This window comes from Sapajus apella, unplaced genomic scaffold (genome assembly GCF_009761245.1).
Source record: "Sapajus apella isolate SASKATOON/1434 unplaced genomic scaffold, GSC_monkey_1.0 scaffold18, whole genome shotgun sequence".
Lineage (NCBI taxonomy): Eukaryota > Metazoa > Chordata > Mammalia > Primates > Cebidae > Sapajus > Sapajus apella.
This window is the reverse complement of record NW_022436958.1, coordinates 26,232,213-26,248,500: the sequence shown is the minus strand read 5'-3', so window position 1 is coordinate 26,248,500 and position 16,288 is coordinate 26,232,213. Positions and strand designations below refer to the sequence as shown.

Below are 16,288 nucleotides of genomic sequence, written 5' to 3'. Positions count from 1 at the left end.
CTTCTAGTATTAACAATTATAAAACTCAACAAAGGAGTCATTCATGTCCAAGACAAAAAAGTGAAGTTTCTACACATACCACAGTCACTTCACTTTCATCTTATTCATTATCGTAAAGTGAAAATATCAACCAATAATCAGGTTGGAAGTACACTAATTCATCAATTGCAATTATTTTGGCTAAAGATACCAGGATTTGGGAAACTTCAACTAAAGAACTATATGAGAATTAATGATCTATATGGAACTTACAACAGAATAGTATATATATTGTTAGTATTTTTAAATTGTGTGCTATACAACTTTCATATCAGCAAAAATAATAGTAAACTTGCATTTGTATATCTGTATATATGTATATACATACATAGATTTTTAAAAAATACAGCTGGCTTTTAAACACCTGTGAGCACTACAACTGTATACATAGATTAAGTCTGAGATAACTCCAAACATCCATTTAACTTCTCACATTATGGTTCATCCTTGGTTCATTGTCTTTCTCCCTTTCTCTATCTCTCCCTCTCTTTTCTTTTTAAACACACATCACTAGATGGTGAAGGACATGACAGTACCCAGAAAGGAAGTCTTCTAAAGAATTTGTGATTTTAGTTGCTCTCTTATACTTGACTGAGACGAAAAATCTGCTCCTCAACTCTTCTTCAATAGGACTGTATGAATACTAGCGTTTCAGCAAACAATTGCTGTAGAGATGCAAATCAAATTGGATTCAATGTGAAGTGTGCAAGTAAAAATACTTGATTCTTGGACTTTCTGATAAAATCTATCTCAAGGCAGCAATAAAAGCCATGTATGACCATTGTCTCAATACCTATAAAAACAAAAGAAAATTAGATTGAGATTGGGGGCTTTTCTTGGCCATGCCTAACAGCTCGTATTTTAAATATTAGTAAACATATCCACAAATGAAGAGTGCATTACAAGTATGGTTGCAGGGAACTATTTAAACAAAGACTCTTAACATGAAGGGCAAGTCTGCATGGCAAATTCATGCAGACCTTTTCTGTCTTGGGAGAGGATTTGTTTGTTTGTTTTTTTCTTGAGTCTGAGGATGTTGATTGAAAATTGCTAACAATTTGAAATAGTGAGTAGGTTGAAGTCATGTTTTTGTATTTAGTATCTAGCCCACATATTCCTATTTAAAAACAAAGTTGCAAAAATTAGGGTTTTCACTCCATCTGTTTAAAACTGGTATTTGCCTAGTATGGGAGTCATTTTTTAATATTATGAAATAGAATATTTCTCACTAAAACATGTGAAAACTTTATTACTAAGAAATCAGAGCTATTCTATGGAGATTTGAAAAGAAAAAATAAGTCAGTTCACTTTCGACCAAATCCTCTTGTAGTTACCCATTGTTAGTATTTTGACATTTTGACCTTTTAGAATGCAAGTTAGGATTTATTATATGTCATTCAACAAGAATAAGCAAATGAAAAATCCTGCAGTTAATAAATTCAGCATAACTGTAACAAAAATAATGCTGATATGCCATGTTTTATGCAGATTTACTACATTTTCCTAAAGAGTGAAATCAGTATAGATATTGAGTGTATAAAATATTTTACAATAAGGTTCTTGAAATAGCAAGCTCCCACTAATGAGCTGAATAAAAGAATAACTAGGATGGAAGGAATTGGAGTTATTAGGGCTATATTCACATTGTCACTTTTAGGAATTAAGGTTCTGTTATCTTCTCTGAAATGTGCAGCATATTGGGGACAAGAGCTTGTGTCACCCGACTTCACTTGTTTCAGAGAAAATAAAATTATCTCTTTGAAAGAGAGGTGAGAGATTTTAATTCCAAATTATATTCTGCATTTGAAAATTTTTAACTTTGACTCTTAAAATTGGGTAGTCACACAACATGTAAGAAACATAACCACCAGGCAAAATAAAGTTTACTCACTTAGGTAATGAACACTACTTTATAGAGAGCAACTAAAAAGGCATCCATATGCAGAATCAGAGACTTTGAAATTAAAGGATTTGTGGAGACTGGAGAGGAAATGTTTTATTCTAAACTCTGTGTATGTTAAATATAAAAATGGATTGACACTTTTTAAACATAAAATATGTCATAATATAAATATCAAAATGAGTGTCTTTTTCATACAGTAGCATGGCTCTTATACTATGACACTCACAGTCAATTTTGAAAGTTCTTCCAGAGCCACTTTATGAGCAATCAGTAAAAAGGAGAGTCTCATTATGTTTCAGTCCCAACACATTTTTCATGAAAAATGTATAAGCTCTGCTTTGTTCATACCATGTAATCTACAGTGGGCTTTAAATGATTTCTGGCTATTTCCAAAACCAAGTCTACTCTCTAAGAGATAAAACACATCCACTGTTAAATGTGTTAATGTTATGTTAAATTTTCACAAGCTCTGAAGATAAAGAGTGTTAAGAAATGTGTTTAGACAATGACGGTCATTGAAGTCAATGCACTAACTGCCAATAGGTTGATTTTAGGATGAAAACACTGCTCTGAAGTTACAGCCTAATATGTTAAAAAGTGTCTATGGCCATACAACCCTGAATGCGCCCAATCTTGTCTGATATGTTAAAAAATCACATCACTTTTTAGGTACACAGTTAATTCAGTTACATGTGGCATGATATTTTAAAATATTTTAAAATCAAATATTGGTGTCCAGAGTTTCTAGGGATTCTTCTAGTTATCAGCTAAGGAATTTTATTCTTTAGGTACTGTTTTTATAATTGTTGTCCTTTTCAAGTAATACTGAATTCATTTCAATAAGCAGCTCTTATCTCATTCATTTATTCACTCAAGTGTTAGGAAAACAGCTGTGAGAAAACAGGTGTTTATTCTCCAATGAAAGAAACTGATAATAAATATGCAGTGACTAATATAGAGTCAAGATACGAAGAGCTATGAGGAAAAATTAAGCAAAAGAAGGATGTGCGAAGGAACCCCAATTTAATCAAGAAAGTCCACTTTGAGAAGCTGACCATATATCTAAATGCATATAGTGGAAATATTTTCCTACCAGAAGGAACAACTGCATAGATTCTGAGGACTTTGAAGAATGACAAGGTACAAATTGAGGCTGAAAAGGAGTGAGCAGGGGCTGGTGATAAGAGAGATGGACCCTGCCTTAGCATGGTGTTTGGAAAGTAATGATGGACACAGCACCTGGAGTCAGATCATTTGGGTCTACATATTAGCTTTATCGAATATTATCTGTGTACAATTTAACTTCTCCATGTTTTGGAAATCCCCACCTGCCAAATGGGGAAAGCAGTAGCACTGTCTCATAGATGTGGCAATTAAACAACGTGTACAGCACTTTATATATTGCACCAAAGATGAAATATTAGATGAAGAAAGAGTGAAGACATGAAGTTGTATCTTTTTTTAAAAAAAGAACATTGGCTGTTCACATATTAAAAGGCGAAATCTTACAAAGATTTCGCTTTTAGCTCTATCTCATCATTAGGGCTTTCCATGCTGTTATTTCTTTCAACCCTTTCTGCCACAGCTGCCATTTATTTACAGTTAGGTTTAGCTGCCTTTCTTTAAAGCAGCACTCCTTCTACCCAAGATCATCATAAAAAACACAACTTAACTTTTTGATGATTTTTTTCTATAATCACAAAAGTATTGAATGTTTGATAAAAAAAAATTTAACAAACAGAATTATAAATACAGGAAAGTAACATGTGTCATGGCTGTAATAACAGAATATCATTCAAGGTCATTACATATTAGTGAATTGAACTATTTCCAGTAATTTAATATTGTGGTAAATGTTTGATCATATCTTATGGCTTAATTTTAACATTAAATTTTCTAGTTCATCATAATTTTATTTTGCTGTATGATAAAATGGGAAATTAACATTTTTTTCTAAGGCAAACATTATCATATCACTTGGCTCAAGTGCAATCTCCCCAAGAACTAAGATGTAAAAAAAGTGCTTGGGTCTGTTTTTTTTTTTTTTTTTTTTTTTACTTTTAATGTTGCCTAGAACTATTTTTTTAGCCAGTACAGCATTGTTTTAATGATTTTACAATAGAATTAAATATATTACATATATGATAATATTATCACAAAAATAAAATATCTTGTAGGGAAATTTACAATACATTACTCCTCCTTAACACATTTATTTTGGGCTATTCTTAGTCTATTACATTTCCAGATACAATTTATATCATTTTATCAAGTTAAAAAAAGTATTGTGGAGATTTTTATTTGAATTATGTTAAGTTTATAGATATATTTGAGGAGATTTGACATTTTTATTTTGTACATCTTCTCACTTTGGAACATGTCGTGTCTCTATCTGAGAGAGAGTGTGTGAGTGTGTGTGTATGTGTGTATGGTGTGGCCTTTTAACAAAACTTATTTATGAATCAAATGTAAAAGGATTTCATTAATCCTTTCTCTAATTTAACATGATTAACTATCAGGAAAATGAAAATTAAAACCATGAAGAAATATTGCTACACACATATCAGAATGATTAATTTTTTATATATAGGAACACCACCAATTGTTGACAAGGATGCAAAGAAACTGTATCACTCATACATTGCTGTTGTGAATGTAAAATGGTACAACATTCTGGAATACAGTTTGCTAGTTTCTTCAACAATTAAACATGTAACTACCACCTGACCCAGCAATTGCACTCCTATTTCAGAGAAATAAAGGTGTGTATTCTTACAAAAACCTGTCAGGAATTTCATAGGAGCTTCATCTGGTATAGTCAAAATCTGTAAACAATCAGATGTCCTTCAGTGGATAAGTGGTTAAACAAATTGAGGTACATCCATGATATGGAATACTACTCAGCAATAAAAAAGAGAGTTATTCATTCAATTCAAGTGAATTACACTGAGTGAAAAAAAGTCAAACCCAAAAGGTTACACACACACTTGATTTCCCTTATACAACATTCTTGGCAAAATAATAGAAATGGAGAATTGATTAGTAATTGCCAGGGATTAAGAAGGGGGTGTGTCTAGGAGGGAAGTGGGTATGGCTATAAAAAATGATATGAGAGGACCTGTGGTGATGGCAATGTTTGTGTCATAATGGTTTCAATGTCAATATCCTGGTTTTGATATTGTACTATAGCTTTGCAAGTTGTTACCTTTGGGCGTATTAGGTAAAGTGTACATATATGTCTCTTCTATTTCTTATAACTGCATATAAAGATATAACTATCTCAAAATTAAAACTTTACTTAAAAATAAGTGGAAAGTATAGGAAGTATTTTTAGAATGTTGATTAAAATTATGTTAAATGCATAGATTAATTTGGGTTGTTCTGATGAGTTTACAGTAATCTTTCCAACTAGGAGTACACTTTTTTTCTGTGTGTATATATGTATGTGCATGCACTTGGAAGGTCATTTAACAAATCTTAGTAATTTTTAAAACAATGGAAAAATTTTATTATTCCTTACTTTTCCTACAGCACTATCCTTCTTATTCTAAAAGTTTCAAAATAGCATACCTATCCAGATAAAATAGGTTTAAAATAGTGGATTTCCATACTTTAAGTTCTTTTCTATGTCATTATCTTACATACAATCAGAATGAATTTTCTCAAAGTTCTGACTGGTCATAGCCTTCAGTGAATCAAGGCTCTTGTAGTTCATGGTTGCTGACCAGCACATAAAGCAAACCCCAGCCAAAAATTAATGTTCTAAGGTTTTTTTTTTAAGTCCAATCATGTGATTGATATTTATTCTACTAAAAAAATTTCTCAAAAATTAAAAAGGCAGTGAAATAGGTTTGGAATTTTTTTTAATGTACTGTTTTAGCTTCTGTGAGTTTTAAACAGATAACATTTTCTCTGAGCCTCAGTATTCTTGTCTGTTAAACAGAAGATAGATTGTATGTGTTCTTTCATCTCTGTTTCCCAGATTGCTGAGTGCTTTACATTCACACAATCTTGTAATAAAACTTTATCCAGCTAATATAGTATTGTAATTACATGCTACAATAAAGTGTTTTATATTATTTATTAGGACTTCTCAATAGGTGAAGAAATCATTGACTATTAAGCCCTTTTGAAAAGCTCTTTGGCATTCTAATATCCAGAGCATTGTATGCTATAAGTTTATGTGAAGAAGTAGCACAAGTTTGGGAGCAGACCAACATAATTCAAACTGTGGCTCCACCATTTGCTGGTATAATTCCAATCTTTAAATGTCACTGGACCTTTCTAAGCTCCAGATTCCTCATCTGAAAATGAGTATTTGAGGGTTGGAGATACACCTGTATTTCTGGCACATGACAGTCTTTATAAATTAGTAATTAGTATTTGACAATGATTATGGCCCTTTTTCAAAATAAACCAGTTACTCTTCCAAAAGGAAAAACAAATTGTGTAGTTTTTTTGTAGCCTCTAAATGATCTCATAAAATATATGCCCTTGTGACTTTCTAAAGCACCCAGATGATACCACATGGGATTAGAAACTATTTCCGATGCCAAATCCCGAAGAGTCCACATTGGCACCTGATATGCATGACTTACAAATAAAAGTAATCTGAGTTTTTTAAGATAGCATTCTAGACCCTATAGCCAATATAAAAAGATATTATCAATTTTGGTAAGAGGCATTGCTCAGTCTTATACATGAGCACAACTTGTTCAATGTTATTTGGAGACTTAGATTCCTTATACAATGCAATTTGTAAAAAGCATTTACCTAAAATAATACTTAGGATAACATTCTTTAATATATCACTTTTAGGAAAAGAAGACATATCAGGATTGATAATAAAATTTAAATCTCTGCAATCTAAGCAGAACCTACTTGAAAAGCTATAAAGCTTGCATGAAATTTTATTTCATAGTATTTAAGATTAAGACTCATTTATGAGTCCCCTAACACATTTCCATTGACTCCTAGGGGCAAATGATTGAATTAGATCATTATCTTTTATTTCAGGGTATAGATAGATAGATATGTAAGTCTATAAAGTTTGCTTTGAAATACATTTATTAAATGCATTCATAGCTCTGCATAAATAGTCTTAGGCCTCTCTTAAACTGCTGCTTTGTACATTCTTCTAAACAGTCAACATGCTTACCTCTTGCATCTTAGTTTCTGTGTTTTCTTCAGATTAGATTTGCAAATAAATAACCTAGTTCTGGTCTTAAGTGTTGCGGCTTCTCTACTCTTGTAGTTCGCCAAGTAGAAGGGAGTGTTATACTTCTTTCACTCCTGCAATTCAGCGAGTTCCAAGTTCTTGTCACATGACCAACAGGAATGGGGCATGTGAACACTGCAGAGTGAGTAAGGCAGAGTAGAATTTTATTCAGCAGTGGAAAGAAAGAAAGCTCTCAGCAGTGAGAGGGCACCCAAAAGTGGCTTGCCAGCTGCAAGGCTGAATCTGGGGTTTTACCGCCTTAGAATGGGGAAATGTGAGCTGATTGGTTCACGGATAGTCTTGGAAAAAGCACCATTCAGAAGGAAGTACAATACTGGAAAGAACCAATTGGGGGCTGAAGTGAAACCTTGGCCCAGGACCTTGGCCCATATCCAGTCCAGGGCTGAGCACACCATATAGGAATGGAAGTCCTCACTTTAGTCTGTGGCTCTATCCAGAACTGATAGTTTGGTGTTCAGACTTCAGACTATCTTTGGCTTGAAGGTTGAGTTTCACTGGGACTCATCCCTGTCAGACAAGGAATTTGTCTTCCCTCCTAATCACTTTCACTAACTGTGCCAATTACTAACTATGACTTAAGGAAATTCATAGATTTAGATTCTTAAAGAATTCTTTTCAGAATATAGTTTAGTTTGATCCCTTGTAAACACAGACAAAAATATCTACATCACTTATATATTGCCATAATAAACAGTCACAAAATTTAAGTTGCATACAGTAATAAACATTTATTTGGCTCACATATAAGCAAGGGTGAGCTGATCTTGACTAAGATTATTCACATAGGCAAGATCAGTCATGGATTGGTAAGGTGCTTTTGCTGATCTGGACTGAGCTTCCTCACATGTCTATGGTTCCCTGGCTGTTGACTGGCCTATGATGGCCTTGGGGTTCTCAGCTCTGTTTTATGTTAAATTATGGGGTTCTCAGCTCTGTTTTATGTCTTCCATTCTTCAGCAGGTTCTCGTGATAATGCTAGGAGTGATCTGGGACCATTATGAGATCAGTCCACCATACCAACTGACATAGTTTGGATATTTGTCCCCACCCAAATCTCATGTTGAATTGTATTCTCTGATGCTGGAGGTGGGCCCTAGTGGGAAGTGGTTGGATCGTGGGGGTGGATCCCATATGGATTGGTACTGTCTTCGTGATTGTGAGCTCTCTCGAGATCTGGTCATTTAAAAGCGTGTGGCACTTACCCACTTCTTTGCTTCTGCTTTTTGCCATGTGAAATGCCTATTCCCACTTCACTTTCTGCCATGATTGTAAGCTCCCTGAGGCCTCCCCAGAAACAGATTCTTCCTGTGAAGCTTACAGAATGATGAGCCAATTAAGCCTCTTTTTTAAAAAAAATTAATTACCCACTCTCAGGTATTTCTTTATAGCAATCCAAGAGCCTAATACACCAACTTATTACATTGCTGTGAGGATGAAATAGTGTACTTCAAAGCCCTTAGTATAATACATTTTACTCATTTTATTATTGTGGATATTCTCATTATTAGCATGACATTTGTAACAAAGCTGTTTTAAATAACTTATAGCTTTAGAAGAGAGGTCAGCAAAGTTTGGCCCCTGGGCTACACCTGGTCCATTGTCTCTTTATACATAGCCCATGCAAATGGGTTTACATTTTTAAATGGGTGAAAAAAGAATTAAAATTTAAGGATAATATTTTGTATCATGAGAAAATTATATGAAATCTAAATTTCAGTATCCATAAATAAAGTTTCATTGGAACACAGCTATCCTCAGTTTACTGCTTTTCACCCCAATGGCAGAGTTGAGTAGTTATAAGGGAAGCTATGTGGACTCCATTGCCTAAAATATTTACTCTCTGGTCCTTTACAGAAAAAGTTTGTAAAGCCCCCTTTTTAGATTTATGTAGAGCTCCTTAGGTTTTAAACAGACATATCTAAAGAAGTCCAGCCAGGTTATTGAGTCACTTGTCTAAGATCCTTCAGTGAATATTTGAAAGGGTTAGGAGTGTTATTATATGTGACTTTGACTAGAAATACTATTAATGTACCTTATTTGTCAGCTTGATTCATGCCTTATTTTCCTCCCTCACAGCTCTTTGGCTGTATTTTAGTCTTTCAGCTTCACACTGACTGGCTATCCCTGTACTCCTTTGCAGCCCAGGTTTGGACCATTAACTGATATGTGACATACTGGCTAGTTATTGCCTGCAAAATTTTCCTACAGGAAAAGTCCAGTTCTGGAAGCACCTATCAATTCTCCTACCTATCAGAGGCGATAAAAACTATTAACGTAACCCTCAGGCTGGAGTCTGTTGGCTCTGACCTAACTCTTTAGGTTCAAACTAGACATAATCCTGCAGAAATAGTTGATAATAACTAGTAAAAGGAATAGCCTGGCACAGAACTCAGATATTCTGACTATAACCATTAGAATAGCACTACAATGGCCAGGAACAGTGGCTCACACCTGTAATCCCAGCACTTTGGGAGGCCAAGGCGTGTGGATCACCTGATGTCAGGAGTTTGACACTACCCTGGCCAACATGGTGAAACGCCATCTCTACTAAAAATAGAAAAATTAGCTGGACATGGTAGCAGGTGCCTGTAATCCCAGCTACTCAGGAGGCTGAAGCAGGAGAATCACTTGAACCTGGGAGGTAGAGGTTGCAGTGGGCTAAGATCACGCCATTGTATTCCAGCCTAGGTGACAAGGGCAAACTGTCTCAAACAAACAAACAATAATGCAGCATTTATATATATATTTGGTTCATTAGATGTTTAACTCACATTTTAAAATTATCCTTATTTTTAAAATTAAATTTTTGTTAAAATAAACAACTCAGAATTAAAAATCTACACTCAAGCAAACCATTACATTTATATTTGCTACCTTTCAGCTTTGAACTGCTTTCCATTATCAATATATTTAATTTTATGCTTATTCACTAAACTAGCCTGAGAAATTTTATGTAATTCTTCATAATCAAGTGTAAACATAAGCCTCCTTTTTTATCTTTCTTAATACTAAAATAAATTTCTAGGTATTCAGTACAGTTTGGTATCAAAATACTATGAATTTTGTCCACAGGTACAAGCCACATGACTTGTCCTCTATCAGATATTTTAGGGCTCAAACAGCAGTTTTCTTAATACTTCTTTGTCTCAGAATTTGCCTTCCCAGTTGAATTGTTCTCTCTGTCTCAATTAGTGCAATATAGTACCTATATCCCTGTTGTCTCTTGCAGTAAAGATCTTGTCTATGTCTGCTTTCTCCAGTCATAAGAAATCGTTTGGAGTTTGAGACCAGCCTGGCCAACATAGTGAAACCCCATATCTTCTAAAAATGCAAAAATTAACTGGATGTGGTGGTGGGTGCCTGTAATCCCAGCTACTCAGGAGGCTGACACAGGAGAATCACTTGAACCCAGGGATTCATCTTGAATCATTTATTTAAACTCTGTACACATCTTTTCCTCTAGATGACTGAAAACAAGAGTGATTACAGCCAAGTAGCTACATTTTCCTAAAGAGCATCCAACTGGCATTTTACAATCAAATATAAATACTTTTTCCCTTTACTTTAAATGAAGTAGGAAGAAGCTTTCTTCTGCCTAGTAAGGCTCAGTGAACTGCTGTGACAAATGATGCCTGGAAACTGAAAGCTGAAATTGCCTTCTATACTTTTTAAATGGTCATCTAAATGACACGTGTTGGAAACTGTTATCAAATAAATTGCTAAAATAACAGTATTAAAGTATTCATGTACTAAAAACGGTACCATAGATATTTTAGAAAGTATACATTAACCTATTTCAAGAAAATTTTGAGGCTCATTTGTTGATTTAATCTTCATTTTCCTTTGTTTTAAAATCACTCTGAGAGCTTGTCTGTCTCAAACTATTATTATTTTAAGCCATTCTGAGTTTAGATGAATAACTGTGTCTGAACCACTCTCCTCTTATGCAGCAGAAAATCAGCTTTTTATTCTTGAAAAGCTAGAAGAGAAAGTGGAAGGGGTTGCAGAGTAGGACTCTTGGATAGCACTGTCAGTGTCAGAGAACAACTTTATTGAGTGAGGTAGAGATGGGCTTTGAAGCTGGTGATAAAGTAAAATAGGAGACATTTTCACAAAGAGGACCAACAGGCATGTTCAGAACTGCAGAGAAAAAAAAATGTGCATCACAGGGCAATTTTATGTGATTCTCAAAAATCTGCTTTTGTTCAGCTGACATTAAACTTCTTCACTTTGTTTTTCATTTCTAAAGATGCCAAGAATTAACTGGCTAAAAATATGACTGGAAAAACCATGCTACATTTCAAAATTTAGCCACTTTAAGTGCTATGTAAAGAGTCTTGTACTTAAGGGCAAAGCATACTTTGATCAAAGCACTCAGGTCCTGTTGTGAAGCTTTGAAGAGAAAATGCAACATCTTAAACGTATAACAATGAAAAAGGGAAAAAGAGATGGGAAGACAGGACCGAAAAACTGCTCTCCTTTTGTCATCTTCTCCCTCTTTACCTTTTTATTTTTTTTGCCTTTAGTTTTTTTTTTTTTTTTTTTTTTTTTCTTTTGGTCTGTTTGGGCCTCTTCCTTTTTCCTTTCTTTTTTCTGCCCTTCTGAAGGTAATAGCTATTGTGAATCTGCTTCACTGTGGGAACTGAGGCTTCTGCTGCATGGTCTTTCTTTTAGAGGAACAAGAAAACATTTACTGTGTGAAGCATTCAGAACTTACTCTGGTTGTGGACTTCTAAGTTGAGAGCTTATTTTACCCTTTAGAATTTTTGAGTTATGTTAACTGCTAGAGAGTGATATGACTTTTGGGCATTAGGAAAAGGTCCTCCAAGGTTGAATGGGTACAGAATAGCTCAAAAGTTATTCTTATAATGAAAATAATATGAACTAAGTTCCCTTTGAAATCTATTACTGAAAATGCAGGATGAAGATGGAGGTGGGGCACTACTTGTGATTTTTTTTGAGCAACACATGTTGCAGAAGACTTTCAAATGTATAACCTGTTTCCCAAAGGACCAGCCATTTCTCCCATTTATATTTTATCAAGGTGTTGCTGGTCAGAGACTGTTTTCAAGTGCCTTCCTGGCAAAGCCAGAGACTAATAGATTAATGGTGATAATAGCAGCCTCAGTGAAAGAGTTCTAAAAATATGGTACCTTTCAAAGTCTCTGCTGATACAGAAGGCCTGATGACGACATCTAGATTATTACTTTAGGTATATTTTCAGCCCAGAGGTTATGCACTGAATAAAACAGGGGCAAGAATGTCATGTAATCTACTTTTCCCCTTAATAACGGCAGGCCCTTGCCTCGTGGTTTTCACATATCATTTCAAAGACTTTTCTGTTACTTTTAGATAAATGTTTCTTTCAGACACATGAAAATGTATTATAAATAGTATAATGGTTATTTTAAACATTTTATAGGTAAGTTTTTTTTACTGTGGTTATAAAGTTGAAGTGACACTGAAGAGGATCATGATATGAATTTAAAATAAAACTGCAAAATGGCGGTTTGTAGGCCATAACACATCTGTTCTGCTCGTCCCATAATATATTAGAAGAATTTGAGTCAACTTTTAAAATCTATCAATTTCCCATTAAAAAGTCAGGGTGACCAGCTTCTCTTGAAAACTTGGAAGATCTGGCTGCACTAAGCCCACATTCAGAAACAGTAAATATAAAAAGCTAAGTAGCAGCAGCTGCTAACAAGCAGCTCCGTCCAATGTTTGCTGGAATCCTTGACACTTACTGCATCTTTACACAGTCCGTGTGTTATGTGCCTGCTGTCCTCCTGCTGCACCCATGCATACAACTTTCCCTGAAGGCTTTGGAGTCTGTGATCCTCATTCCAACCAAACACTAAAATTGGAAAGTGTCTTCTCCCAAATATTAATAGACAATATTGCTAACTTACTTGTACTTTCTGAGTGTGTGTGTAAATACAGGTTTCTGATGACTCATTGTGCAAATCTGCTGCACAGTGCACTCAGCTTCTCCGCAGGACCAGCACCAAAGGACAAACAATAAATAGGCTTGGGTCATTAACAGATCAATGGAAACAAAAATAGAAAGTTCTAAAAAAAATCTAACAATCTAAGCTTATCTAATTTTATCATACATGCATGTTTTGTAGTTTACAGCTTAGCATTGTTTTTGTTTCCAATTATTATGGCATTCCCCACACTCATTTTAGTGCTTCAGAATTAGCCAGAATTTGTCTGGCTAATTCTGAGCAACTGGCTTTCAAAGCCCCTCTTGAGTCTTAGAGATAATTTTGGGTGTCAGATTTATTTCGTATGATACAGAGAAAAGCTATTTTAATATCTGACCACCTCTGCTCACATTACTGGCAAGTCTTTGGCTGTCACCCTGGAAAACTAATGTACTTCCACTTGCTCTTTTCGTTTTTCCTTATCTTTTTTATTTCATGCTTATGCATGTGCAGTAGTGTGGGTTCCCTTCAATATCCACTCTTGTCCCTCCAGTATCTACTGTTAAATTACCAAGCTGTATACCTTCATAATTTCAGTGACATTACACAATTCGGAGCACATAGTACATATTGGGCCATCTGCAAGGGTGCAGATTATAAGTTTGACAGGTATTCAGGGAGGGAAGGTATTCCTAAAAATTAGTGAAGAGAAGGAGTTCTTAGGGAGGGCTTGAGTAGGGCATTTGCAGAGGCAATGAGGGTGGCTAGTAAGTCAGGAGAAAGGAATTCTGAACACAGTAAGAAAAACAATGGCTTAAAGATATGGTGTGCCTTGGACTATGGGGAAAAGTATAAACAGACCTGTTTGATTGGTATAAAATTTTACAAAAGAAGAGAGGGGCAGAATGTAGTAGACCTTGAATTCCAAGCTTAGAAGTTCAAAATTTTTTCTACACAGGTAAGAAATAGCTGCAGAAGACTCGGACCACCATTTTATGTGAGCAATTAAGAATCTCTGCCTTATTATACCACGGTTACAGATGATCACCCATCTTATTTTTCAGTTATTTTAGGGGAAGGAAAACTGCTATTGGATTGAGAGGTTTGGTTTCCAGGGTTTCACTCAATCATCAACAATAAGGAATAAGCTTCTGGATCCAGAGATTCCCAACACTTAACTGTCACATTATTGTTCTATATATTTTTAAGCTAATACGTGGATCCTGCCTATTCTGAGCTAAAGACTGTTTTAAATACTTTGTCTTAAATTTCCATCAGTTTTTAATCACTCTCCAAATATCTTTTCTCTCCAGGACTAAAATGAACTTTATTTAATTATCACAATAAACCTAAGAGATAGGTGCTAATACCATCTTTATTTTGCAGATGATAAAATTGAGGCATATTTGGAATCTTAGGGCATATTAGGGTTACACACAACTTTTTAATGATGACCTTCAGCATGCTGCTGTCCACTTCTCTTTATCACAAAGTCTATCCTTTATTTCTTCATTTGTATAATTCTTTAAATAGTAGCAACAAGATAAGAACAATCATTTATTGAGTGCCTACCTTGTGCTTCTCTACTGTGTTAATACCAGTATTAGATGATTCCAAAGATATATTCACTTTTTCTACATCATAGCTGTGTCACCTGATATTCTGCCACTCCAATTTTCCCTGTCTCTAGGCCTAGATGACATTCACAGTGTTCTTTCTCTAGCCTTTCTCCAGGATGGCAGGGTGTGTATGTAATGTTGATTCCTCTACAGTTGCACATTATATACTTGTCGTCACATTCTCACTACTCATAACCATTCTATACCCATCTCTAGCGGTTCTCTTTGGCACTCCATTGAACAGTGATTCCAATCTTTCAACCTCCCAGAGCTCCTGTTTCTACCCCTACATGCTTTCACTTAGAAAATGGCCTTAGAGAAGAGCTTCCTGGGCTTCACTTTTCTCATAGTAAAAAACTCTCACCTATCTCTCTCCCTGCTTTGATCCTGACTTAAAAGATGAGGTGTTCCTCTAGAGAGAAAACTAATTGCTCTACTTATACCTCTAGGCATGTATCCCTCCATTCTTTAAGGATTTTGATCTTCAATGCTTTCATTTTTAAAAATTCTTTTTCTTTCTCTAGTCCCAACCTCCTATTTCCTGGCCTACAAATAAACCCACTTTAGCTTTACTAAACCAAGGCTTTCTCTGGACCCTGACAATAGTCTAGCTGCTCTCTCAAGTCTTTTATTCCTTTGTTTTAAGGACCCCCATCCTAACCTTGTCAATACTTTGTATATTTATTTGACAATATATTGTTGAGTGCCTACTATATGCTAAGAAGTATTCCATAGTCTGGCAAATTCACAGTAAACAAAATAATATTCTTTGTTGCTATGGGTCTTACATGGTAGAAAGGAGAGAAATTGTACATTAAATAAGTAAGAAAATATTTTACCATAGAAATTAAGAGAGCCACCAAGAAAAATAGGGTAGGCAAGAGAAATGGGAAGAAGATGGGGAGGTTATAATTTTAAGTAGATCAGAGAGGGAGGAATCACCACGAAGGAAATATTTGAATAAAGTTTAGACGAAAATGAGGGAGCAAGCTTCATGGATTATTGGGCAGAAAAGAAAGCAAGTGCAGAGGCACTGAGACTGAAGAGTATCTGGTTGTTCAAGAAACCACTAGGAGGTCAGTCTGGCCAGAATTGATCAAATGGGGGAAATGTAATAGTAGAGATGTCAGATATGTCCAATGATGTCACTTTTCTACTTCTAGTGTATCCTTCCCTGCCTTGCATTTTTTTGGGATATTAATACTTCTTTATTTCAGAACTATTTATATATATTTCCTACATCTTTATTTGAATTTCATCTTCCTTACAGTAGTATTTAATATTGTTCATGGTTGTATCACTCACAGACACCACCTTTGTTCTTTCAACACAATAGATGTGCTTGGTCAATGTTTCTTTAACTGTATTAAATTATATAAATGATGGCATTAAAATGCAGCATTTCTTTTAAAACATATATAAAATTATTTTAGTTAATTTTTTTCAGGTAAAACTGAGGGCTAGCTACATGGTTTGTGATAGAAACTATCTAATTTATATACTTCGGTTGTAAATAGAATGATATCAACTAATCAATTTGGCCATTTCCAACTGATGC

At 34.8% G+C, this 16,288-nt stretch overlaps 1 protein-coding gene across 4 annotated transcripts in view; it reads left to right on the top strand.

Moving 5' to 3' along the window:
• Nucleotides 1-16,288, top strand: part of KCNH7 (potassium voltage-gated channel subfamily H member 7) — a 462,003-nt gene that overhangs the window by 106,870 nt on the left and 338,845 nt on the right. The window lies entirely within an intron of this gene.